Source organism: Protopterus annectens, chromosome 2.part1 (assembly GCF_019279795.1).
Source record: "Protopterus annectens isolate FY-2018-M chromosome 2.part1, PAN1.0, whole genome shotgun sequence".
Lineage (NCBI taxonomy): Eukaryota > Metazoa > Chordata > Ceratodontiformes > Protopteridae > Protopterus > Protopterus annectens.
The window spans coordinates 1687065338-1687092544 of NC_056729.1; positions in this window are offsets into that span (position 1 = coordinate 1687065338).

Genomic DNA, 27207 nt, shown 5'->3' on the forward strand with positions numbered 1-27207 from the left:
ACAAGGTCAAAATGATTGACTTCAACAATTGGCTAAGTTTCTGGTGTCATTCTAAGGGGATCCAGTATCTGTCTGCTTGGGATGACATGGTCGACAGACCATGATTCTTTGCCAGAGATGGCCTGCACCTGTCTCCCCTGGAATTCTGGATACTGGATAAGGCTTTTGCCACCCCTATAGTGACTTTTTTAGGCAAGGTTCAAATTTCAAATTCACCACCATAACAGGAACAGGCAAGCAAAACCTGAGGGCAATTCTACTCAATGCTAGAAGTCTAAATCTCAAAATGCACTCACTCGAGGCACTCCTTAAAATGGAGAACATCGATATCTGTGCAGTGACTGAGACCTGGTTCAAGGCTCCAGACAACACTCCTTCACTACCAGGCTATAACTCATACCACACTTTTTGGCCTTGTAACCTGCAGCGAAACACCAAAGGCAGAGGTGTGTCCATATTCATTAAGGGTATCCACACCTCCAGGCTAGTTGCTCAGCATAATGCATCTGAGGTTATCCAAGTGCAACTAACTCTGGGCAAAACTGCAATCCAAACTGTAGCTTGCTACAGATTCTCCACCATGCCCCAGGATTCCCACTCCTCTTTTCTTGATGTACTGGAAAATATTAGGGTTCAACCAAACACCCTAATAATGGGTGACTTCAACTACCCCACCATTAACTGAGAAAACTATTCATGTACCAATTTCTTAGTTCAACGCTTTCCTGAATTCATAAACTTCAATGCCCTGGATCAACTTATCCACACCCCCACCAGGGGCAACAATATCCTAGACCTAGTCATTACCAACATGAGTGACCGGTGTTCCACACCTGAAGTCAACTCCTTGTTGGTCCGATCTGACCATAAGCTAATCACCCTTGATATCCACATCCCGCCCCCACCCCCCATTAAGGAAACCACAGTAAAAATTTTCTCCAAAGTCAACTTCATGCTTCTTAAGACAGAAGTGTTGAACTTCATGACACCCATGCAGATGGACAATACAGTTACAACTGCTGAATCCTACACAGATGCACTCTATAAGCACTTACACGAGTGCATGGATCGTGCTATCCCAAACCGAACCAAGACACTATCCTCCAAAAAAAGGAAGCTAATCTGGTGGTCCCCTGCCATAAACAAACTGTACAACAGAAGGAAGAAACTGTTGCAAAAGAGAGTAAAATCCCATGAGTGGAGGAGCTCCCTGGTCAGCCTCAGTAAGAAGCTGAGATCTCTTATAAGATCCTCCAAAGCTAGCTATGAAAACAAAATCACCACTAATTCTAAGGACAACCACAAAGCATTCTATAGCTGTGTCAATAATCTCGATGGCAACACCTAGATCTGCTCTGAGTTACAGCACAACGGCATGAAAATTACAGAACCGACTGATATTGCCAACATCCTGGCAGATAGATTCAGTGCTAACTTTACCCCCCCACACACCCCTAAAGGGCCCATATCTATACAGGAAGAATGCAGAGTCCCTGTAATCACAACTACTCAGGTAAAAGCTGCACTCTTTAAAGCCAAAAACACAGCATCCATGGGACTGGACAACATCCCAGGCTGCGTTTTACATGAACTTCAGAATGAACTGGCTCCCCACTTAAGCACCATGTTCAATAATAGCCTCACATCAGGCTTTGTGCCCACTGAATGGTGCACAGCAACATTTATCCCACTCCACAAAGGGGGAGCCACCACTGATCCTGGGAACTATTGCTCTATTAGCCTGACGAGCCTGGCCTGCAAGGCCATGGAACGTATCATCATGGAACTCATAAACAAAGACATTGGTGACCTCCAAACTCTGGATCCCACCCAGTTCGGGTTTGTGAAAGGCAGATCATGCATCCTGATCCTGATCAACTTCTTTGAGGCAGTCACCAAAGCCGTAGATGAGGGTAAGGTGGTTCACACAGCCTATCTTGACCTCGCCAAGGCTTTCAACACCATCCCCCATTCTGGAATTATAGCTAAACTCACAAAACTAGGTATAAATCCCCACGTCACAAGATGGGTTGCCAACTGGCTCACTGACAGAACCCACACTGTAAAAGTTGCAGACTCCAAATCTGACCTCAAACCAGTGAAAAGTGGTGTATCCCAGGGTTCGGTCCTGGGACCTCTCCTATTTGGTATCTACTTCTCTGAAGTACAGGCTAGCACAGAAGGCCTCAGGCTAATGAAGTTCACAGATGACTGCAAACTAGGAGCCATAGTAAAGTCCTCAAATGATGTGGACATCCTACAGAAGGGCCTCGCTGAGACAGATGCCTATTGTCAGAGCCATGGCGTCAAGCTCAGTGCCAAAAAGTGCAGTGTCATTCCCTTTGGTAAAAACTCTGTGCCCATGAACTACCACATAGGCAGCAATCTACTTAATACCGGATGTGTGATAAGAGACCTTGGGACCCAGGTGGAAAGTAGTCTCTCCTTTGATAGTCATATCGCCACAGTAGTCAGGAAGTCCTTCTACATAGCACACCTCATCATAAAAGGGTTCTCATCCAGGGAAAAAGATGTCATTGTTCCCCTCTACTCGACACTCATTAGACCCATTATAGAGTACAACGCCCCTTTTGAAATGTACCTCACAAGACATCTGCAGCAGCTGAAAAGGCCACAGAAGTGCCTCACAAAGAGAATTACTGGCCTCAAACAAATGCCCTACACTGACCATCTCAAAAAACTCCAGCTTTACTCAGTAGTGTATCGCCTACTCCGAGGTGATCTCTGCCTAACATAAATATGTCAAACCCAAAGCTGTTGGACATGCTACAGCTAAAGAAATCCCAATCCCTCGAAGTACATGCTCTAGGAACCTAAACCTTGTCACCACAATAAACAGGACATCCTGGAGGGATAGATTCCTATCCCAGAGACTTCCCATACTCTGGAACAGGCTACCTATCTATGTCAAGCAAAGTTCTTCATTAGCACTCTTCAAGAAAAATCTTGATGAGTGGATGGGAAATAGGAAATACTTCTCTGTTTCTGCTCGACAGTAGCACAGGAAAATAACTTTCTTGGGTGGCGTAAGTCAGGGAACCTTGTTGACTAGGCTTACGTAGGCCCTTGGGCCGATAGCCTAGTACCTACCTATGAACCTATGAACCTATGTAAATTAAACAAGTTTTTATTTGACCTGACTTCAGTACTCAGACTTGAGTATGTGTAATCTTTTCTGCAATATCAGGTTGAAAAAAAATATCTAACCTTAACTGACTTCTCTAACTGTATCTGAAGTTTATTTTAATAATACCAAAACCCTGTGATGCTTCATATGCCCTCTTAGCCTTAGCTCCCTTGGTTTCCAGTCTTGGTCTTAATTTGACATTCAATTAAGGAACATTCTGTAGCTAGCAAGATGGTATATTTCCCTTGAGAAAAGAACATTCTGTATTTCTGAAGTTTCTGCACACTTTATGCATATCTTTCCTTTCTAATAAACTGTTGACCAGCAAGGTTATCCTTTCTTTCTGCTTAATTGTATTTTATGCATAAATGAAACACAATTTCTAGGCCTATTGTACCCTTTAGTTCATAGGTTCATAGGTTCATACTAGGCTATCTGCCCTAGGGCATTTATAAGCCTAGCCAGAGTATGTTTGGCTTTCGCCACCCATTTTAAATTAATTTTGCTATGCCCTTTTTCGAGGTTAGTATACTGTGCCTCTGTCTAACAGTGACACAGAAGTGATACCCGGGGTAAACCTATGATCTCCCATCCACTCATCAAGACTCCTCTTGAAGAGAATCAATGAGGGACTCTGCCTAACCTGGACTGGGATTTTATTCCAGAGTGAAGGGAGCCTCTGGGTTATGAATCTGTCCCTCCAGCATGTCCTATTTATTTCAGTGCTGAGGTTCAAGTCTCTCGAGCGTGTAGCTCGATGAGATTTGGATTTTTGAGGTGCAGCATGTCCCTTAATTCCGGGTTGGACATGGCCTTATACGTCAGGCACAGGTCACCTCTGAGCAGGCGGTATACCACTGAGTAGAGCTGGAGTTTCTTTAACCAGACAGCATATGGCATCTGTTTGAGCCCTTTGATCCTCTTGGTGAGGTACTTTTGGGGTCTTTCCAGTTGCTGCAGGTGTTTGGTAAGGTACATCCCAAAAGGGGCATTGTACTCGATTATGGGCCTGATGAGGGATGAGTAAAGAGGCACGATGACCTCCCCTGATCTAGATGTGAATCCCTTCATGATTAGGTGGGCTATATAAAATGTTTTTCTAACCACTTTGGCCACGTGGTTGTCAAATGAGAGATTGCTATCAACTTGGGTCCCCAGGTCCCTAATTACTTCTTCTGTACTTAATGGATTACCACCTATGTGGTAATTTGTGGGAACTTTGTTTTTGCCAAAGGGGATGACTATACACTTTTTGGCGTTTAGCTTGAGGCCATGGCTCTGGCACCAGTTGTCTGTTTCTATGAGGCCCTTTTGGAGGATGCTTGTGTCGGCTGGAGAGTCGATTATGGTGCCCAGTTTGCAGTCATCTGGGAACTTGGTCAGCCACAGTCCTTCCGTGTTGGCCTGTACCTCCGAGAAATATATACCAAACAAGAGAGGTCCCAGGACTGAGCCTTGTGGGACGCCACTTGTAACTGGTTTGGAGTCTGACATGGCTCCAGCAATTCTAACCATGTGGGTTCTGTCCTTGAGCCAGTTTGCAACCCATCTAGTGACATAGGGGTTTATATTTAAGCTGGTGAGCTTATCTATAATGCCCGAGTGGGGTATTGTATCGAAGGCTCTTGCGAGGTCCAGATAGGCTGTGTGGACCACCTTCCCTTCGTCAATGGCCTTGGTGACTGTTTCAAAGAAGTCAACCAGGTTTAAGAGGCAGGATCTGCCCTTAACAAAGCCGAACTGGGTAGGATCCAGTGTCTGTAGGTCTCCAATATCTTTATTTATGAGGTCCATGATGATCCTTTCCATAGCTTTGCAGACCAAGCAAGTCAGGCTTATGGGGCGATAGTTTCCAGGGTCCGTTGAGGCACCACCTTTGTGGAGAGGGACCACTGTTGCTGTACGCCACTCTTTGGGTACATATCCTGTAGTAAGGCTGAGATTGAACAGTCGCTTTATGTTTGGGTTTAGCTCTTTTTGGAGTTCATGTAGGACGTAGCCTGGGACACCATCTGGTCCCATTGATGCTGTGTTTTTTGCTTTGGATAGGGCGGCTCCCACCTGAGCATCTGAGATGTCAGGGGGGCAGCACTCTGCTGGGATAGATATTTGCCCTTTTGGTGGGGAGGGGGGGGAGAAGTTTGTGCTGAACCTGTCAGCTAGGATGTTGGCAATGTCTGTGGGATCAGTGTATTTTTTGTCATTTTGGACTAATTCTGAGCATATCTGGGAATTCCCACCCAGGTTCCTAACATAACTAAAGAAAGCCTTGTGATTATCCTTAGTGTCCTGTGCAATTTTTCTCTCGAAGCTGGCCTTTGACGATTTTATGAGTGCCCTTAGTTTTTTGCTAATACTGATCAGAGATGCCTTCCCTTTTTGGGATTTTGCTCTATCATGTAGTAGCTTCCTCCTTCTATTGTATAGTTTGTTTATGGCTGGAGTCCACCAGACAGGTCATCTGCCTTTGGAGGATTGGGTCTTGGTTTTATTTGGGATTGCATGATCCATGCATTCCTGAAGGTGTTCATAGAATGCATTTATAAAGGATTCTGTGGTCTGGGCCGTATTTTCCACAGGCCCGGGGGCTTTGAAGGATTCCACCTCGGTTTTGAGGAGTGTGAAATTTGCTTTAGAGAAGTTTTTCACTGTGGTTTTCTGGGCAGGGGGTGGGGTCGGGATGTGAATATCCAGTGAGATCAGTTTATGGTCTGATCTTACCAGTGAGGGATACACTTCTGGTCTGGAGCATAGAGTCCCCATGTTGGTGATGATCAGGTCCAGTATGTTTTCCCCTCTTGTGGGAGTGGTATCAAGTTGTTCCATAACATTTGAGTTTATGAATTCTTGGAACCTTTGGGCAAGGGTGTTGGAGCTAGAGTAATGCTCCCAATCTATGTTTGGGTAGTTGAAGTCGCCCAATATAATGGTGTTCGGAGTGACCTTCATATTTTCCAGTGTTCTCAGGAAGGCCGAGTGGGGTTCCTGGGTTTGGGAGGGTGGTCTGTAGCAGGCTATAAACTGGAAGGCAGTTTTACCCACTGTTAGTTGCACATGGATAGTCCCTGATGCTTCGTGCTTTGCCACCAACCTGGAGGTGTGGGTATCTTTGATGAATATCGATACTCCCTCCTTTTGTGGTTCGGTCCAAGTTTTGGGGCGAAAAGCATGGTATGAGGTATAACCTGGTAGTGCTGGGGTGCTCTCGGAGTCCTGAACCAGGTTTCTGTTACTGCACAGATATCGATGTTCTCCATGCTAAGGAGAGTTTCGAAAAGTCGTGCATCTTGAGGTTTAGACTTCTGGCATTGAGTAGCATTACTCTTAGTTTCTTATCCCTTGTGATACCTATGGAGGTGGATTTGTCTTTTGAGCCTTGCCTAAAAAGGCACTATGGGGTAGCAAGAGCCTTTGCCAATATCCGAAAGCCCAGGGGTGACAGGTGCAAGCTGTCCCTAGCAAAGCATCGGCTTGTCATGCATATCATCCCAAGCTGACAGGCATTGATCCCCTTTGAATGACACCAATACTTAAGCCAATTGTTGAAATTGATCATCTTGTCTTCATATTGTGGCATCATTCTTGGTGAGGGTAAGATGCTACTCAAGGTCAGGGTCATACCAGCCTGGGCTACATGCTCAGAGAGCTCCTCTATGTCTCTTTTCATGTAGTCCAGGGAGGTACGTCTCAGGTCATTCACACCAGCATGGACAATGACTGAGTCATATTTGTACTTGCCTTGGAGTGACCTGAGTGCTTGCGTTATGTGGCGGATCCTAGCGCCAGACAGGCTGCTCACCGTGACCTTCTCCTTGTTCAGCCTGGTGAGCGGGACGTTAGTGTGCCTGATGATAGAGTCACCTATTACAAGTGTATCAGGTGTGTTGTTTAGCCTTAAGGGCTGTGACTGTTCGGCACACTGGCTTTGTGAGATATGTGTTGCACGTGTTTTCTTTTGGAGTAGCGGTTGCTTGGGTGTCTGCTTTGGAGGTCCCTGCTGCTTAGGCAGATCTTTATTTAGAGCCTCCGAGTATGTTTTTGTGTGATTATGTGTGTGGTTTGCTGTCGTGGTAGGTCTATGTGAGACTGGAATTGTAGTGAGTGTGGTTTCCTTCTCCTCCTGACTGGTTATGCCAGTGCTGAGTTGAGAGAGCTTAGCCTCCAGTTTGGCTATATGGTTGCATCTCTCACATGTGTTGGAATTTGTTGGGAGGAGGAGAGGGTTGTCTGTGTACATGAGGCAGTTGTAACATTGCCTCAAGATTCCCATATTCACCAGCTGGACCGGAGAGGAGATTGACAACTGACCTTTGGACATGCTAGAATAATATTGGGAATTCCTTTATAATTGAAAACAAGGGCCAATGGGGAGCGAGGGTGTAGTGCTTTTAATTTTTAGTGCTGACTTATAATTGCTTTAGTGAGCAAGTGCCAGGTAAGAAGTGCAATGTGTTACAGGTAACTTAAATGCAAAAACGACAAACAGTAACTTTCTTTCAAGCGAAGCAAGGAAATAAGTACAGTAAGCAATGCAGATATCACTAGGGATCCACAGAAGTGCTGAGAAGCTGCGTTTTAGGTGTAATTAGTGTTCCAGGGAAATAACAAGCATACAAACAAAGCTAGATTCAGTAGGCCTGGATCTAGTCTATGCTACAGCAAACAAGGTGTACCAATTTCAGTAAGATACAGTTCAAATATTCAGGCACTATAAACCTTTAACCAGAAATTCCCAGCTCAGAAGGGCAGAGTCCAGCCTCTCCTCCCACAAGAGTGCAGACCACGAACCTTCTTAATGTAAAATAACTGGCCTGAAGCCCAAGTGCTTAAACCAGAGCTAATACACTTTAAGAATAACAGACACTGAGCTCTCAATCAGCAGTTCCCAACTTAGAAGGATGAAAGCTACCTGTCCTGCCACCACAGTGCATGCCACAAACCTTCCTAATGTAGAACAACTGGTCTGAAGCCCAAGTGCTTAATCCAAAAGACTTAGAATGATAGCTACACTTTAACCAAGTTACTACCAAGCAGTAATGAATACAACTGAATACTTTAAATAATGCCTGGATTAGTGCTCAAGTTATACAAGCAAAGCTAGATTCAGCAGGCCTGGATCTAGTCTATGCTACAGCAAACAAGGTGTACCAATTTCAGTAAGAAGAAATTCAGATATGCATGCACTATAAGCCTTCAACCAGAAATTCCCAGCTCAGAAGGGCAGAGTCCAGCCTCTCCTCCCACAAGAGTGCAGACCACGAACCCTCTTAATGTAAAATAACTGGCCTGAAAGCCCAAGTGCTTAAACCAGAATTAATATACTTTTAGAATAACAGACACTGAGCCCTCAATCAGCAGTTCCCAACTTAGAAGGATGTAAGCTACCTGTTCTGCCACTACAGTGCAGACCACAAACCCTCCCAATGTAAAACAACTGGTCTGAAGCCCAAGTGTTTAAACTAAAAGGCTTAGAATGAGTTACACCAAGCAGTAATAAATACAATTGAGAACTTTTAAGATGACGCAAAAGCAAAATAAAGTAGGAAGAAACACAAGTACAGTAAAAGCAGAAGAATTTTTTTTTTTTTTTTTTTTTTTAGAAAAGTAGCAAAAGCAGTAGTAAATACAATTCTCATGCAGTGCAAGCTGGCACACTTGAATATGTAGCAATATTAGTCCACACACAGTTTGAAAAAATGTAATTAAATTAAAAAGGACTAAAAGCAAGTGAGTGCAGAAAGGGTTTATTAGGTAGAATGCGGTAAAGAGATGTCCTGGGGGAGTGTCTTAGATCAAATCTACAGTGGGGCGGGCACTGCAAAAGCCACCAAATTTAAACTACAACCAAGAATAGGGAGGGGGGGGACAGTTTCAACACAGATGGAAGGAATGTGCAAATTATAAAAAAATATATATACTGTTTTCTATATATTTGCAGAGCAGTAAGACACAGATATCAAGCAGACAATTTAGCTCTATAATACAGAATAACACAGAAAATATACTCAGCTCTATAAACTTGAAGATAGTTCTGTAAGGCTATCTCTCAAACTAAGGTTCCAGTTTGAATACAGGTTGTTAATAGTCTGTCTTATTTCTAGTAACTACTTTGAAATGGAAGTCGTTAATCTAACAGTTCCCCTGAGTTCCCTCACAAAAGTCTAGAGGGACCTACTTTTGTAGTTACCTTACATTTGTATAGCTAACTACTGTATATAGCTTTATGCTACCTGACTCAGTATCGGAAAATATTTTTTTAATTGGTAAACCTGCACTTTTAATTTTGACCACTAGTTGTCACTTGAGGATTTATGACCTGTTTGGATTGAAGTCTTTTAATTTTATGATTTAATTATAACTAGGCAATTGTTTTTCTTTATCTGGTGAATAAACTTGCATTTTAACTTTGACCATTAGGTGTCACTTGAGCATTTATGGCCTGTTTAGATTGAAATCTCTTAAGTTTATGATTTGATTTCCACATCAACTAGATTCATAGTCTTTAGAGTCTTTAAATGTAAGTTCTGGTGTATGAGTGATATATTTAAAACCTGTACATTATTTTGAAAATTAGTGTATTGTGGCTTTTACAGCTGATTAACCTGTCTTTGGGAATCTTTATTTAAGTTAGTGTACATTCTGTAAACCCTGACTATTTTTCTTTTATATCTGTGTATGCTGTAATGGATTATTACCTTTGTTTTTTACCTTATGAACTGGTACCTTAGTGTACTATGTTGTCTCTCTCTTATAGCAAAGGAAACCTTTTCCTGTTGTTTATAGATTTGCATCTTTAAAGATTGTACTCTTGCTTTTTATTGTATAGCCTATAAAGCATGATGGCTATTTTCTGGAGACTAATTGAAATCTGCACTAAAAAGATAGCTTTATAAGTGGTCTTGAAGCATATTTACCATATTCTATGTTAGCTTGTGTCTATAAATTTACATTTAAATTTGCTCTATAATGCTACTTAACTTTTAACTTTTATGAATATTTCTGAGCTATAAAAGTTTACTAAAACCTATATTTTCTATATTTCAAGTCTATACCTTTGCATTGTCTGTTAGTGTCCTTCCAATTTCTGACTAATGTACAGTAATTATGTAAAGTGCAGTGTAATTTGTAAACGTGCACTGTAATCTGTAAACTAATTCACAATTTAAGCCTGCCCTTTTATGCCTTGAGTGCACTGAATAACTATTACTACCTATTCTTTAGATAACTTATCTTAATAGTTTACTAAACTTATACTTTCGTGTATTTCAGGTCTATACCTTTGCATTTTATGTTAGTGTCTTTTTTAACTTTCTGACTAATGCACAATAATTATATAAAGTGTACTGTAATTTGTAAATTAACAGATTAACCCTGCCATGTTATATCTTGAGTATACTGAATAACTATTACTGCCTATTATTTAATAACTTATTTTAATAATGCTATAAAAATAATTCTCTCACTTTACCCTTAACTAATGATCAAATAATGTAATAAGCCTGTTACAAATCAGTCTGACACATTCCTCAACTGATTACTAAATAATATAATTCTGTTACTTTACTCTTACACTAATGACTGAATAATGTGAAATAACTGAATATTATTTTTATATTTTGAGATTTGAATGAAATGTACTATACTGAACACATAGTTGAGCATGAATGTCACATTCTGAATATTTACTGAACTTTACATTAGCATATACTGAACATTTAGAATAGCTGTGTACATTTAACTAAACTAATAAAGAAAGAATATCTTTTGCCAGTGTTAACTAAACACAGATAAAAGCATAACTGAAACTGGTAGATATTGTATTCTGAAAACCAAACTATTGTTTGAACATAGACTGAAAGCTAGTACTGTTGACAAATTGTATGAAACATGAGAACATTTTGACAGTGTTAAATGAACACACATGAAAAATTAACTGAAATCTGTTTTCCTGTCAGTATTGTCTGAGCATAAATAAACTGAAGACTAGTATTGTTGTACAATTGTCTGAAAATGTGAGAACATTTTGACAGTATTACCTGAGCACAGATAAACTGAAAGTTGTTATTGTTATACTGTGGAGACTAAACTATTAATATATTTTTGTCAGTATTGCCTGAACATAGATAAAAACATAAACTGAAGCTAGTACTGTTATATAACTGTCTGAAAAACATAACTGAAATTTGTTTCAGTATTGTCTGAATATAGATAAACTGAAAACTAGCACTATTGTATAATTGTCTGAAAACATGAGAACATTTTCATTGTCTGAACACAAATAGACTGTAAACTATTACTGTTGTACAATTACCTGAAAACATAAGAACATTGTCTGAACATAGATAAACTGAAAACTAGCACTATTGTATAATTGTCTGAAAACATGAGAACATTTTCATTGTCTGAACACAAATAGACTGTAAACTAGTACTGTTGTACAATTACCTGAAAACATGAGAACATTGTCTGAACATAGATAAACTGAAAACTAGTACTATTGTATAATTGTTTGAAAACATGAGAACATTTTGATTGTCTGAACACAGACTGAAAACTAGTACTGTTAAATAATTGTCGGAAAACAACTTGATTTTAACTCATACATTTTTAACTTTAAACAAACAATGAAGAAATAACTGAAACACAAACAGTCAACTTCTGCACCACAGCTCTTTCCAAATTTTACTCTGCATTGTCCCAGTCACTGATGGGGTAAAGGAAGGCCTGCTTTAATGTCAGATTGCTCTTTTTACAGTTAGGCATTTCAAATCTCTTCTTTTCATTTCTTGTGTAAGGGAGGGTGACCAAAGTTCTTGATTGTATTTATTATTAGGTCCTTAAAATAACATTTGCATCTTTAACAATTATAAACTGATCAACTGATAACATTGCTTATTGCCTTGACCTTATTTGCATTTTTCTGCATGAAATCAACATTTGCTGCTAAGAAACTCTCACAGATCTGTAAGGAAACTGATAACCAAAATATGAAACAAAATAGTAATACAACACTGTGCATTTCTGAACCTATATAAAATCAGTTTTAACTGTTGAACTTTTTACATTTTGTCTCATGACCCTTATGTAACATACTGTTCTATGAGTGAAACTCCACCCACTGTCTCACCATAACCGTTTCTTTAGCTGACATCATTTAACTTTTCAGTAGTACTGAATGCTGCAATAGTTTATCATTAGTGTATACAATTTCTTGGATAAATAGTAAAACTGCAAATGCATTAAATTGATCATTGCCATACAGCCTTATGGCATATAGTATTGTCTTTAATTCAACTTGCTAGACTGGCTATAAACTAAGGTGATGTACTTCGGAAACTGCCATCTCTGTACGCAACATATACAGCCATAAACTGATAAGATTTTTTTACTGTTTTATACATAGGATCTGAATTTTTCACTGTATTGTCAGCTTGACAATAAGTACTGACTTTAAATTTTACATTCTGTAAACTAACAAACATTGGGCAGGATTCACGAAGGCTTGCATGGAGTCTAAGAGTAGTGTAAGACTCCATGCAGCCTTCGCGATCCAGGAACAGCCCAAAGTCCATGTAAGAGACCAGCTAAAACGTCTCTTACACGGAGTGGGCGTGGATAAGCTAATCACCTCACTTGCAGCCGAATAGCATGCAAATGAGGTAGATTAGCGATCCAGGAAGCCCAAAGCAGCCCGTGTAAGAGCCGTTTTAGCTGCATAAATGTACTCAGTTGAGAACTGAGTACGTTTCTGCAAAAACCACAATGGAGCCATGTCAGCTCCAAATAAAGGGTGCATATGTGTCAGGCAGCATGCCAATGGCCAAGTATGTGGCCATTGGCAAGGTAACCTGATGCAAAATTAATAAAAAAATATATATTTTTTAAACGGGCTGCGCTATATAAAACATAAAAACGAAGGTTATAAACCCACAAATGTGGGTTTTATGCAATACATGGAATGACAATGCAGGGACCAGCAGACCAAAAACAACATGGCCACCGTGTAGTGGTTGCTAAGGGGGGAAGCTTAGTCTAAGAGATGTAACTAAGCATTAGTAGGCAATCTGATGCAAATGAGTGTTAGGATACTGAATTCCACTGTCACATAGCAAATGAGCACATTCTGAGTAGTGTAAGAGTTACAGAAAGGGGAGGAACAGAGTAGGACATAGGTGACATCACAGGGGGGAATGGCAGAAAGAAATGCAGTTCATTGGAGGTCAGAGCTACATGACAGATGTCAGACACATATCATGTAAAGAGGAGTGCCACAAGATAAGCATGGGAAAGTCAAGAAATGGAAGGTGTACACTGTTGCCTACACCAAAGTTTCTTGCTGGGAGTGCATGCGCACGTGTGCGCGCCATGAAGCTGGAGTAGGATAGTGTGTGCACGTGTAAGGCAGACTGAGCATGTGGGAGTGTGTTGGGAGATGTTTAACACTGTTTGCGCGGGTGTGCGCGCGTTTTAACCCGAATACGCAGATTCTGAACCGTGTAAGCATGTGTGCGCGTGTGTAAGCTACTGTGAGCGTGTTTCTGCTGGTATGCACACGGCTCCCTCCTGAGGAAACAGAGAGGAAAAAGGAAGCAACAGATTTAGTAGGAAGCTAGCAGGGAATACTGCTGGAGCTAGCAGGTGAAAACAATTAGAAGCAGGCAATTACACAGGCAGAATAGTAGCCCAGCCCAGCACTTAAAACTCTGCAAACAGCAGTGCAGGATGTTTCTCTCAGGAGACACTGCAAGACAGGAGTAAGCTATTAGAAGTGAAAACTGAAAAAGCTGAACTCAGAGCAGAAATGTTAGGGGCTGCCATAGCTGTCATAATGAGACATAGGCGACTTGCTGAGGGTGGTGACAATGCAGATGGTGCCAGACAACCCACAGTGAGGAGACCGAGAAGAGTGTACAGGCCCAGGGTCACCTACCATGGGTTACATGAGCTGGAGATAGTAGAGCGCTATAGAGTGGACAGAGACCTCCTGCAGCAAATAGTGGAGCTGTGCAAGCCACGCCTCACACACAGAACCAACAGAGGGGAACCCATCCCAGTGGAAACCAAGGTATGTGTTGGCCTAAGAATACTAGCAACAGGTACCTTCCAGAGACCAACTGGTGATATGATGGGGATATCACAGGGATCAGCCTCCATGGTACTGCACCAGTTCCTGGATGCCATGTCAGCACATGTCGGTGATTATGTATATTTCCCCAATGCCCATGAGGTATTGGCCAGCAATATGCGTCTCTTCCAGCAAATAGCGGAATACCCTGAGGTAGTGGGTGCAATAGACTGCACGCACATATGCATCAAAGCACCAGCTGGTGAGCTGGGTAGGGCCTACATTAACCGCAAGGGCTTCCCCTCCATCAACTGCCAGGTTGTGTGTGATGCCCAGGGCATAATAATGAATGTGTGTGCTGGCTGCCCTGGGAGCTACCATGATTCCCACATCTGGCATTTGACGCAGCTGTACCAGACATTTGCCAATGGGGACATCACACATGGACACCTAGTGGGGGATGCAGGTTATGCACTGGAGCCGTGGCTGATGACACCCATCAGAAACGCACAAACACCTGAACAGGAACACCATAATGAGGCACACGCACAAACACGTAATGTAATAGAGCGTGTGTTTGGGCTGCTCAAGTCATGGTTCCGGTGTCTGGACACATCTGGTGGAGTCTTGCAGTACACACCAACTACATGTACCCAAATTGTCATGGTATGTGCTATGCTACATAATATGATCTTGCGAAAACAGCTGCAGCAGGACCAGCATAGGGCTGGGCCAAACAGCCCCACACCATTGCCAAGGCCATCACAGGCAGAGCGTGACTCGGAGGAGGAACAACCTGAGCCTGCCCCAGTAGGCCAAAGGAGGCATGCCCAGTATGCCCTGGCCTTGGCAAAGAGGCAACGCATAGCACATCCCCTGGCTCAGTAGGAACCCTGGGAATGATACCCCCTCTGACTTACTCAAATAATAACAGGGATGCCTAAAATGACATGACCTGCTCACAAACATGTACAGGGAGTGTCATATGTGCATCCGACGGAGGCAGCCCTGCAGCACCACCTGAGGCATGAATGCCATGTGTTAAGTAATGTAACACCATGTACTATATGCACACCTGAGGACCGTGACTAACATCCTACCCTCACAAAGCATCATGCCACAATATGACAATGAGATGATCAAGTGCAATAATTGGCTGAAGTATCGCAGTTAGTCAAAGGGGATCCAATGTGTGCCAGCCTGGGATGACATGCTGAGCATGACATGATGCCCCACCTGCTAGGACTGGCATGCACCTATCAGTGCAGGCCATATGGATACTGGCAAAGGCTGTTGTTACCCACAGCATGCCCTGAATAGGTAAGGCTCAAAACACAAACCTACCTCCATAGGTATCAGAAGGGATAAGAACCTAGATGTAATGCTACCGAATGCCAGAAGTCTAAACAGCAAGATGCATTCAGTCTAAACTCACCCAGTATTGAGAATGTTGATATCTGTGCTGTAACAAAAAACTGGGTCAAGGCTCACAACAGCACCCTAACACTACTAGGTTATACCTCATACTGTGCTGTACAGCCTCAAAACATGGAACAAGCTACAAAAGAAGGGTGACTAGCAATAATTGTCAAGGATAACCACACCCCCATGTTGGTACCACAACAAGAAGCAGCATGGACTAGCCATGGTCAAGTAACAGTGGCTAAAACTGCCCCCCAGTTTATGGCCTGCTACAGACTACCATCCCAACACCAGGAACTGCACCAGGCCTATGCTAGAATACATGAATATATCAAGTCCTCCAAACCACATTATATTGGGTGCCTGAAAATACCCAGACATAGACTGGGAGCATTATACTAGCTCCAACACTGTAGGACAAAAGTTCATAGAATCCATAAACCAAAATGCCCACGAACAACGTACCACTCCCACAAGAGGGGTAAGCACACTGGATGTGATAATCAGCAACATGGGTACTGGATGGCAAGATGAGAAGTGTATTGCTCACTGGTAAAACCAGACCATAGAGTAATCACACTGGATATACAAATCCTGACCACAGTCCCTGGCCAGAAAACCACAGTGAAAAACTTGTGTGAAGCAATATTTGCACTCCTCCAAACTGATGTGGAATCCATTAAAGGTCTTGTGCAGGTGCAAAATATGGGCACACCTCAGAACCTGTAATACAGCCATTCCATGAACACTGCCAGGAATGCTTGGATTATGCAATCCTAAATTAAAACAAGACACAATGCCATACATGCAGGCATCTGGCATGGTGGACACCAGCCATAACCAAACCATGCAAGAGAATGAGGAAGCTACTAAATGATAGAGCAAACATAAAAAAAGAAGTAATCACTGATCAGTAGTATGGCAATAACATATGTCAAACATACAATCCACTAAGGCCAGCCACAACAAGTTGAATCTGTGAATCGTGAGGCAATGTTACACCTGCCCCAAGTACACGACAACCCCCAACTCCCCCCAAGTAATACAAATATATGTGAGAGATGCAACCATCTATCCAAACTGGAGGCTGAGCTCCCTCAACTTAGTACTCCCAAAACTAGTCAGGAGGAGAAGGTAACCACACACACCACAAACCCAGTCCCACATAGACCTATCACAACTGCAAACCAAAGACATAAACACAGAAAAACATTCCCGGAGGCCCAAATTACAAACACACCACACCAACAGAGGCCTCCAAAGCAGACACCCAATCAAACAACCTCCAAACATAGCACATGCAACACATAGTACACAAAGCTGGTGTGCCAAACAGTCACAGGCCAGAAGGAGAAACAACATGCCTGATACAGTTGTAATAGGTGACTCCATAGTAAGACACGCTACTGTCCCGCACACCAGACTGAACAAGTGAAAGAGTACAGTAAGCTGCCTGTAGGCTGCTACAATACGCCACATAACACAAGTATGCAGGTCACCCCAAAGCAAGTAGAAATATGATGCAGTCATAGTCCATGCTGGTGTGAATAACCTGAGATGTACCTCCCTGGACTACATGAAAAGAGACATAGATGAGCTCTCCGATTATGTAGTCCAGGCCGGTATGACACTGACCATTTGCAGCATCCTACTCTCACCAAGAATGATGCCACAGTACAAACATGGAATGATCAGTTACAACAAGTGGCACAATTACTGGTGTCATTCCAAGGGGATCCAATGTCTGTCTGCTTGGGATGTCAAGCTTGACAAGCCACGCAGCTGTTCCAGGGATGGCTTGCACCTGTTACCCCTGGGCGTCTGGATATTGGATAAGGCTTTTGCCACCTCCATAGAGCCTTTTCTAGGCAAGACTGAAGAGACTAACCCACCACCCTACAAAACATAAGTGGAAAGAAACATAAGGGTAATGCTGACCAATGCCAGATGTGTAAACCCCAATATGCATGCTCCCAAGGCCATCCCCAGTATGGAGAACATTGATGTCTGTGCAGTGACAGAAACCTGCTGCAAGCCTCCTGACAGCACACCAGCACTACCAGGTTATACCACATATCATGTGTCATGGCCCCAAAACCTGGAACAAAACATAAAAGGAGGGTGAGTATCCATATTCAGCACAGACACCCATATGTCCAGGTAACTGACAATGCACAAGGCATTGGAGTCCACCCATGTGCAACTAACCATAGGCAAGACTGCTGTACAGTCTGTAGCATGCTACAGACCACACTCTCACACACAGGAACCCCACCCAGCCGTCCTGAAGACACTGGACAGTATGAATGTCCCACCAAATACCAAACAAGGTACTCACAAATTACCACATAGGTGGTAAAATATTATGTATGGAAGGAATAATCAGGGACCTAGGGACACAAGTGGACAGTAACCTGTTATGTGACACTCACATTGCCAATGTGGCTAGGAAGACTGTCTATATTGGACACCGTATCATGAAAGGATTCACATCTACGTCAACAGAGGTCATTGTGCCCCTATACTGTTCTCTTATCACACCCATAATCTAGTACAATGCCTCATTTGGGATGTACCTTACCTGACACCTGCAGCAGTTAGAAAGACCTCAAAGGTACCTCACCAAGAGGATAAAGGGTCTCAAATATATGTCATATGCTGCCTGGCTGTAGACACCCCAGCTGAATGCAGTCACATACTGCCTACACAGAGGCATTGCATGCCTCTTGTACAAGGCCATGTCCAACACAGGAGTAATGGACATGCTCCACCCCCAAAAACTCAAAGCCATCGAAGCTGTGAGAGTGAGAGATGTCAACCTCAACACATAATGAAATAGGATGTGCTGGAGGGACAGATACATAACCCAGAGGCTCCCCACACCCTGGAACAGAATCCCACTCCATGTTAGGCAGAGCCCCTCACTGACACTCTTCAACAGGAATCTTGCCAAGTGGATCGATGATCGTAGAGTTACACTGGGGGTCTTCACTGTGTCATGTCCAGACAGAGGCACAGCAAAGCAAATCATAAATGGCCATAATATTCACATAGCAAGGGGTGGCGAAAGACACACACACTCTGGCTAGGCTTACAAATGCCCTAGGGTGGATAGCCTAGTATGAACCTATGAACCTATGAGGATACAAATTGTACAGGACACTAAGGATAATCCCAAGGCTTCCACAACTGATGTTAGGAACCATGTTGGGAATTCACAGATATGCTCTGAATCACACAAGTATTACAAACAACATACCAAACACACACACATATTGCCAACATACATCCTGACAGGTGCAGTGCAACCCCCCCCCCCCCCGAATGCAAAATATCTATCCCAGCAGACTGCTGGCCCCCTGACATTGCAGATGCTGAGGTAACAGCCAGCATCTACAAAGCAAAACACACAGCAGCAATGGTATGAGATGGTGTCCTGGGCTAAGTCCAACATGGACTCCAAGAAGAATGGAATGCCAAATCACACTACTGCTCAATGTCGGCCTTACCACAGGATATGTACCCAAAGAGCAGTGTACAACAACAGTGGTCGTTCTCAACAAAGGTGTTGCCTGAATGGATACTGAAAACTACCACCCCAGAATCCTGAGAAGCTCGGTCTGCACAGCTATGGAAAGGATCAGCATGTACCGCAGACATAAAGATATTGGCGACCTACTGACACCGGACCCTACCCAGTGTGGCTTTCTTAAGTGCAGATCCTGCCCCTAAACATGTTTGACTCATATGAAACAGTCATTAAGGTCACTGATGAGGGCAATGTGGTCCACACAGCGTAGCTGGACCATGCAAAGGCTTCTATACAATACCCTACGTGTTCATTATAGATATGCTCACCAGCTTAAATATAAACCCCTATGTCAGTAGAGGGGTTGCAAACCAGACCAAGGACAGAACTGACATGGTCAGACATGCTGCAGCCATGTCAGACTACAAACCAGATATAACTGGCATCCTACAAGGCTTGGTCCTGGGACCTCCCTCGTCTGGTATATATGTCCCATAAGTACAGGCCAACATGGAAGGACTGTGTCTGAACATGTTTGCAGAGGACTACAAACTGCTCACCATATGTGACCCTCCAGCTGACACAAGCATCCCACAAAAGGACCACATAGAAACAGATAACTGGTGCCATAGCCATGTCAGCAGGCTAATTGCAGAAAAGTGTATAGTCAACCCCCATGGATATACAGTAAGTGCCCACCAATTACCACATAGGTGTTAACCCATTACATACTTAACATGTAATGAGAGACCTGGGGACACAAGGTGATAGATATCCTGCATTGGACAAACATGTGGCCGTAGTGTTTACAGAAACATACCATATACCCACCTAATCATGAAGGTTGTCAGATCTAGATAAGGGGAGGTCATTGTGGCTCTGCAGTCATCCTTCATCAGCATTACAATTGACTACAATAGCCCCTGAGGGATGTACCTCAGCAGACACCTCCATCAACTGTAAAGTCCCCAACAGTACCTCACCAGGAGTATCAAAGAGCTTGCACAGATGCCATGTGTTGCCTGATTAAACAAACTGCAGCTACACACACTGCCATACTGCCCACCCAGAGGCAAGCTGTGCCTGATGTATAAAGCCATGTCCAAGCTGGTATCAATAAACCTGCTGCACATTGTACAATCTGAATGGCAGTGACCTATGCACATGAGAGACCTGAACCCCAGCACTGACATACATAGGAGAAGCTGTACTGCATGATCCATAACACAGACGCCACCCCCACCCATGAGTAAACTCCCAGTACAGGCTATCCATAGAGTCACTCATCGATTCTCCTCAAGAGGAATCTTGATGAGTGGATGGGAGATGGTAGGTTTACCCTGGGTATCACTGTTATGTCAGAGGTAGACAGAGGCACAGTATACTAACCATGACATATGTCATGGCAAACTCCACTTACAATGTGTGTCGAAGGACAAACATACTCTCCGACTAGCATTAGAAATGGCCTAGGGCACATCGCTAGTGTTTGCAAATGTACACCTATGTTGTGGAATACACTACCAATGTTGGACAAGCCTGGTTTAAGTAGTTCATATCTGAATATAATGCAACATGGTCAGATGTGCACAACTGGCCCCTAACCAGGCTGTTGTGCTCACTATGGAAATGTAAAGCAGTGATAGGACTAAAGTCCAGGATACTGTCCACCACAGTCAAAGTACTGAACCAGTACACTATACAGTACTAAAGTGTTAGGTCAGTATGAAAGGATGTTGAAAACTGTATGCAAAGTATCCCATGCAAACTCTGCAGGCACAGTATACTCCCTGTTGTGTTCACACACAAAGCAGTTGGACAGTAACTACACAACATGACACACAGCACACAACCATAAACAGGAGATTTTTGTTGAAGTTCACACTCATCCACAAATGTGGTGGGCTGCAGAATTCAACATATGGAAAGCTCACACTGGGCATGCTCACACACTTTGATAAATGAGACATATGTCAGAGAACATGCCATGGGAAGGCTGAACTGGGCATGCTCACACACACAGGCCAAATCTCAGTTTAGCAGTTGGCCACACATATCTGGTATTTGTACGTGTTATTCCAGGAACCAACCACATTACAGCAATATTCCCAGTGCACACAGTTAAATGACTACAGAGACATACGTGATATAGTGGATCCCTCCCATATGCAAACATCTTCCACAGATACACAAGTTGTTCATACAAACAGGGAGTGCTATGGCAATAAAGACCTGCAAACAGTCTATCAGCAACAAATAATGTGCATTTGACAATTAAAAATATGGGTGTAGAGGTCAACACTAGGCTGTTTGCCCTAGGGAATGACAGCTTAGCTAGAGTGTGCTTGGCGTCTGCCTCCCCACAGGATGCACATTCCCCTTTCTAAACACTGATGATGTCAGCACCCTATAAGTACAGCAGGAGAAGGGAAACCTCCCAGTAATGCGAATAGCGCACTCTGCTAATGCGTCCGCCTCGAGTGTCATAACATAGTTATGATAGGGGTTTGAATCCAGCAAATGCTCAGTGTGTGAGTGGGTTTGGTGTGTGTGCAAGTCTGTGTGAAAGAAATGTCCCTTTTGGCAACTGGGAAAACACACTACAGGATGCACATTCCCCTTTCTAAACACTGATGATGTCAGCACCCTATAAGTACAGCAGGAGAAGGGAAACCTCCCAGTAATGCGAATAGCATGCTCTACTAATGCGTCCATCTCAAGTGTCATAACATAGTTAGTTAGGGGTTTGAATTCTGCAAATGCTCAGTGTGAGTGGGTTTGGTGTGTGTGCAAGTCTGTGTGAAGGAAATGTCCCTTTTGGCAACTGGGAAAACACACTACAGGATGCACATTCCCCTTTCTAAACACTGATGATGTCAGCACCCTATAAGTACAGCAGGAGAAAGGAAACCTCCCAGTAATGCGAATAGCGCGCTCTGCTAATGCGTCCGTCTCGAGTGTCATAACATAGTTAGGTAGGAGTTTGAATTCTACAAATGCTCAGTGTGTGTGTGTGTGTGTGTGTGAGTGGGTTTGTTGTGTGTGCAAGTCTGTGTGAAGGAAATGTCCCTTTTGGCAGCTGGGAAAACACACTACAGGATGCACATTCCCCTTTCTAAACACTGATGATGTCAGCACCCTATAAGTACAGCAGGAGAAGGAAAACCTCCCAGTAATGTGAATAGCGCGCTCTGCTAATGCATCTGTCTCGAGTGCCATAACATAGTTAGGTAGGGGTTTAAATCCTGCAAGTGTGTGTGTTTGGATGAGGGAGTTAGTGTGTGTGCAATTTTGTGTGGGGGAAATGTCCCTTTTGGCAACTAGGAGAACAGACTACAGGATGCACATTCCCCTTTCTAAACACTGATGATGTCAGCACCCTACAAGTACAGCAGGAGAAGGTATGTGGCATGGACAATGACTGTCATATGTGTCCATGCCTCTGACTGACCTGTATGCTTGTGTTATGTGGTGGACCATAGTGCCCCACGGGCATATCACTGTGACCTTCACCTTGTCCAGCCTGGTGAGTGTGACCACACTGTACCGGACAATAAAGATAGCTAACACAACTGTGGCAGGTGTGTTGTCTAGCCGTACAGGCTGTGACTGTTTGGCACACAGGATTTGTGTGCTATGTGTTATGCGTTATGTGTTCAGGCATAACGTATGCCTGTATGTCAGCTGCAGAGGTGTTTGCCGCTCAGGCAGGATGCTATTCCTAGGCTCCACGGATGGCCCAGTGTGTTCACGTGCTTGTATTGCTGTCAGTGTAGGTCTACATCAGACTGGTATTGTAGTCACTGTAGTATTTCATGCCACCTGACAGGTTATGCCAGTACTGGGTTCAGACTGCTTAGTCCCCAGTTTGGCTATGTGGTTCCATCTCATACATGTGTTGTACATCCATGTGTAGGGGAGAGGGTTGACTGTGTACATGTGGCAGCTGTGACATTGCCACATGACCCACATATTCCACAACTGTACCATAGAGGTGACTGACAACTGACCTTTGCACATGCTACCATAGTATTGTGATTGCCATGGTGATTAACAGCACATAGGGCCAATGGGGAACAAGGTACATAGGTTCATAGGTTCATACTAGGCTATCTGCCCTAGGGCATTTAAGAACCTAGCCAGAATGTGTTTGGCTGTCGCCATCCATTTTAAATATATCTTGCCATGCCCTTTTCCGAGGTTAGTATACTGTGCCTCTGTCTAACAGTGACACAGAAGTGATACCCAGGGTAAACATACAATGTCCCATCCACTCATCAAGATCCCTCTTGAAAAGAGTCAATGAGGGACTCTGCCTAACCTGGACTGGGATTTTATTCCAGAGTGAAGTGAGCCTCTGGGTTATGAATCTGTCCCTCCAGCATGTCCTATTTATTTCAGTGCTGAGGTTCAGGTCTCTCAAGCGTGTAGCCCGATGGGATTTGGATATTCTCAGGTGCAGCATGCCCATTAATTCCGGGTTTGACATGGCGTTATACATTAGGCACAGAACGCCTCTGAACAGGCGGTATGCCACTGAGTAGAGCTGGGGTTTCTTTAACCGGTCAGCATATGGCATCTGTTTGATCCATTTGATCCTCTTGGTGAGGTCCTTTTGGGGTCTTTCCAGTTGCTGCAGGTGTCTGGTAAGGTACATCCCAACAGGGGGATTGTACTCAATTATGGGCCTGATGAGAGATGAGTAAAGAGGCCCGATGCCCTCCCCTGATGTAGAAGTGAATCCCTTCATGATGGGGTGGGCTATATAAAATGTCTTTCTAACCACTTTGGCCATGTGGTTGTCAAATGAGAGATTGCTATCAACTTGGGTCCCCAGGTCCCTAATTACTTCTTCTGTACGTAATGGGGTACCACCTATGTGGTACTTTGTGGGCACTTTGTTTTTGCCAAAGGGGATGACTATACACTTGTTTGCATTCAGATGGAGGCCATGGCTCTGGCACAAGTAGTCTGTTTCTATGAGGCCCTTTTGGAAGATGCTTGTGTCAGCTGGAGAGTCGATTATGGTGGCCAGTTTGCATTCATCTGCATATTTGGTCAGCCACAGTCCTTCTGTGTTGGCCTGTACCTCCGATAAATATATACCAAACAAGAGAGGTCTCAGGATTGAGCCTTGTGGGACACCACTTGTAACTGGTTTGGAGTCTGGCATGGCTCCAGCAATTCTAACCATGTGGGTTCTGTCCTTGAGTCAGTATGCAATCCATCTAGTGACATAGGGGCTTATATTTAAGCTGGTGAGCTTCTCTAGAATGCCCGAGTGGGGTATTGTATCGAAGGCTTTTGCGAGGTCCAGGTAGGCTGTGTGGACCACCTTTCCCTCGTCAATGGCCTTGGTGACAGTTTCAAAGAAATCAACCAGGTTTGAGAGGCAGGATCTGCCCTTAACAAAGCCAAACTGGGTATGAACCAGTGTCTGTAGGTTCCCAATATCTATATTTATGTGGTCCATGATGATCCTTTCCATAGCTCTGCAGACTGAGCTAGTGTGGCTTATGGGGTGATAGTGTCCAGGATCCGTTGAGGCACCACCTTTCTGTAGAGGGACCACTGTTGCTGTGCGCCACTCTTTGGACACATATCCTGTAGTACGGCTGGGATTGAACAGTAATTTTATGTTTGGTTGTAGCACGTCTTGGAGTTCATGTAGGACACAGCCCGGGACACTGTCTGGTCCCATTGATGCAGTGTGTATTGCTTTGGAGAGGGCGGCTCTTACCTGAGCATCTGAGATGTCAGGGGGGCAGAACTGTGCTGGGATACATATTTGCACTTTCGGTGTGGAGGGCGGGGAGAAGTTTGCGCTGAACCTGTCAGCTAGAATGTTGGCAATGTCTGTGGGTTTGGTGTTTCTATTGACATTTTGGACTACCTCTGAGCATATCTGGGAATTACCACTCGAGGCCCTTCTCAGTATGGAGAACATCGATGTCAGTGCTGTGACTGAAACCTGGTTCAAGGCTCCCGAGAGCACCCTGGCACTATCAGGCTTTACCTCATATCATGCGTTCCGGCCCCAAAATCTGGACAACACCAAGAAAGGAGGGGGGTGTCTATATTCATCAAGAACACCCACACCTCAAGGTTGGTGGCAACGCATGATGCATCGGAGACCATCCAGGTGCAATTAACCATAGGCAAGACTGCTCTGCAGTTTGTAGCATGTTACAGGCCACCCTCTCAATCTCAGGAACCTCACATAGCTTTCCTGAAAACACTGGAGGGGATAAATGTATCTCCAAACACCATCATACTAGGTGATTTCAACTACCCGAATATAGACTGGGATCACTACTCAAGCCCCAGCACTCTAGCCCAAAAATTCCTAGAGTTCATAAACTCAAATGCCATGGAACAACTAGTCACCATCCCCACAAGAGGAGATAACATACTAGATCTCATCATCACGAACATGGGGTCACAATGTTCAACACCGGAGGTATACCCTTCACTGGTGAGATCAGACCATAAACTAATCTCACTGGAAGTCCACATCCCGCCCCCACCTGAGATAAAAAAGACCACAGTGAAGAACTTCTCAAAAGCCGACTTCACACTTCTAAAGGCTAGTGTGGTCTCTCTTAAGGCCAGCAAAACAAGGTCTCCTGCACGGTGGAAATGCACGGCTCAAAAATAATGTAAACCAAACAAAAACGAAGCCAGCATATAATAACCAGTGAAATCCTGTACCATTTATTTGGTAATAACCAAAAAATACACAGACCGGTTTCGGCCAGATCAGTACACAGCCTTCATCAGTGTAAAGTAAAAATAGACTGTAGAACAAACCAAAATATATACAACCATATGCAGTATTATTGGTAGATTCAAAATTGCTCATTCAGACCTGGTGGGAACATACCACCCAATTTAACAATCCATTTTTACTCTTTTGTGTTTAAGATAGAATGCCATCCTGTCTTATTGCTCATATTTCCTCTAGTAGCAACATTAAACATAAAAGAATCAATAATGCACTATACAAACACCACCTAATACATCGTTCTGCCAATTTTTCTTTTATGATCATAGATATTATTAGAGGAAATATGAGCAATAAGACAGGATGGCATTCTATCTTAAACACAAAAGAGAAAAAATGGATTGTTAAATTGGGTGGTATGTTCCCACCAGGTCTGAATGAGCAATTTTGAATCTACCAATAATACTGCAGATGGTTGTATATATTTTGATTTGTTCTACAGTCTATTTTTACTTTACACTGATGAAGGCTGTGTACTGATCCGGCCGAAACCGGTCTGTGTATTTTTTGGTTATTACCAAATAAATGGTACAGGATTTCACTGGTTATTATATGCTGGCTTCGTTTTTGTTTGGTTTACACTCTTTTAAGGCCCCCAAGACTGCGGAAACCATTACTCAAGCCGCTGAATCACTTACAAATGCCTTCTACCAGCACCTACAGGACTGCATGGATCAGGCAATCCCAAACAAAACAAAGACTCTTTGTACCAAAGGCAAGCGTCCAGTTTGGTGGACCCCAGCCATAAACAAGCTCTACAACAAAAGGAGGAAGCTACTACAAGATACAGCAAAATCCTTAAAAGGGAAAACACCCTTGATCATTATAAGTAAAAAACTAAGATCTCTCATAAAATCATCCAATGCAAATTTTGAGAGAAAAGTCGCTAAGGACTCAAAGGACAATCATAAGGCCTTCTTTAGCTATGTTAGAAACCTGGGAGGAAACTCCCAGATATGCTCAGAATTAGTTCAAAATGATGTAAAAATTACTGAACCTACAGACATTGCCAACATACTGGCTGACAGGTTCAGTGCAAACCCTCCCCTCCCAAAAGGTGAGATATCTATACCAGAGAATTATAGCCCCCAAACATCTCTAATGCTCAGGTGAGAACTGCTCTCTCCAGGCAAAAACACAGCATCCATGGGACCAGATGGTGTCCCCGGATGTGTGCTCCACGAACTCAATGAGGAATTAAACCCGCAGTTAGGGCAGCTGTTTAATCTTAGCCTCACCTCAGGATACGTGCCTAAGGA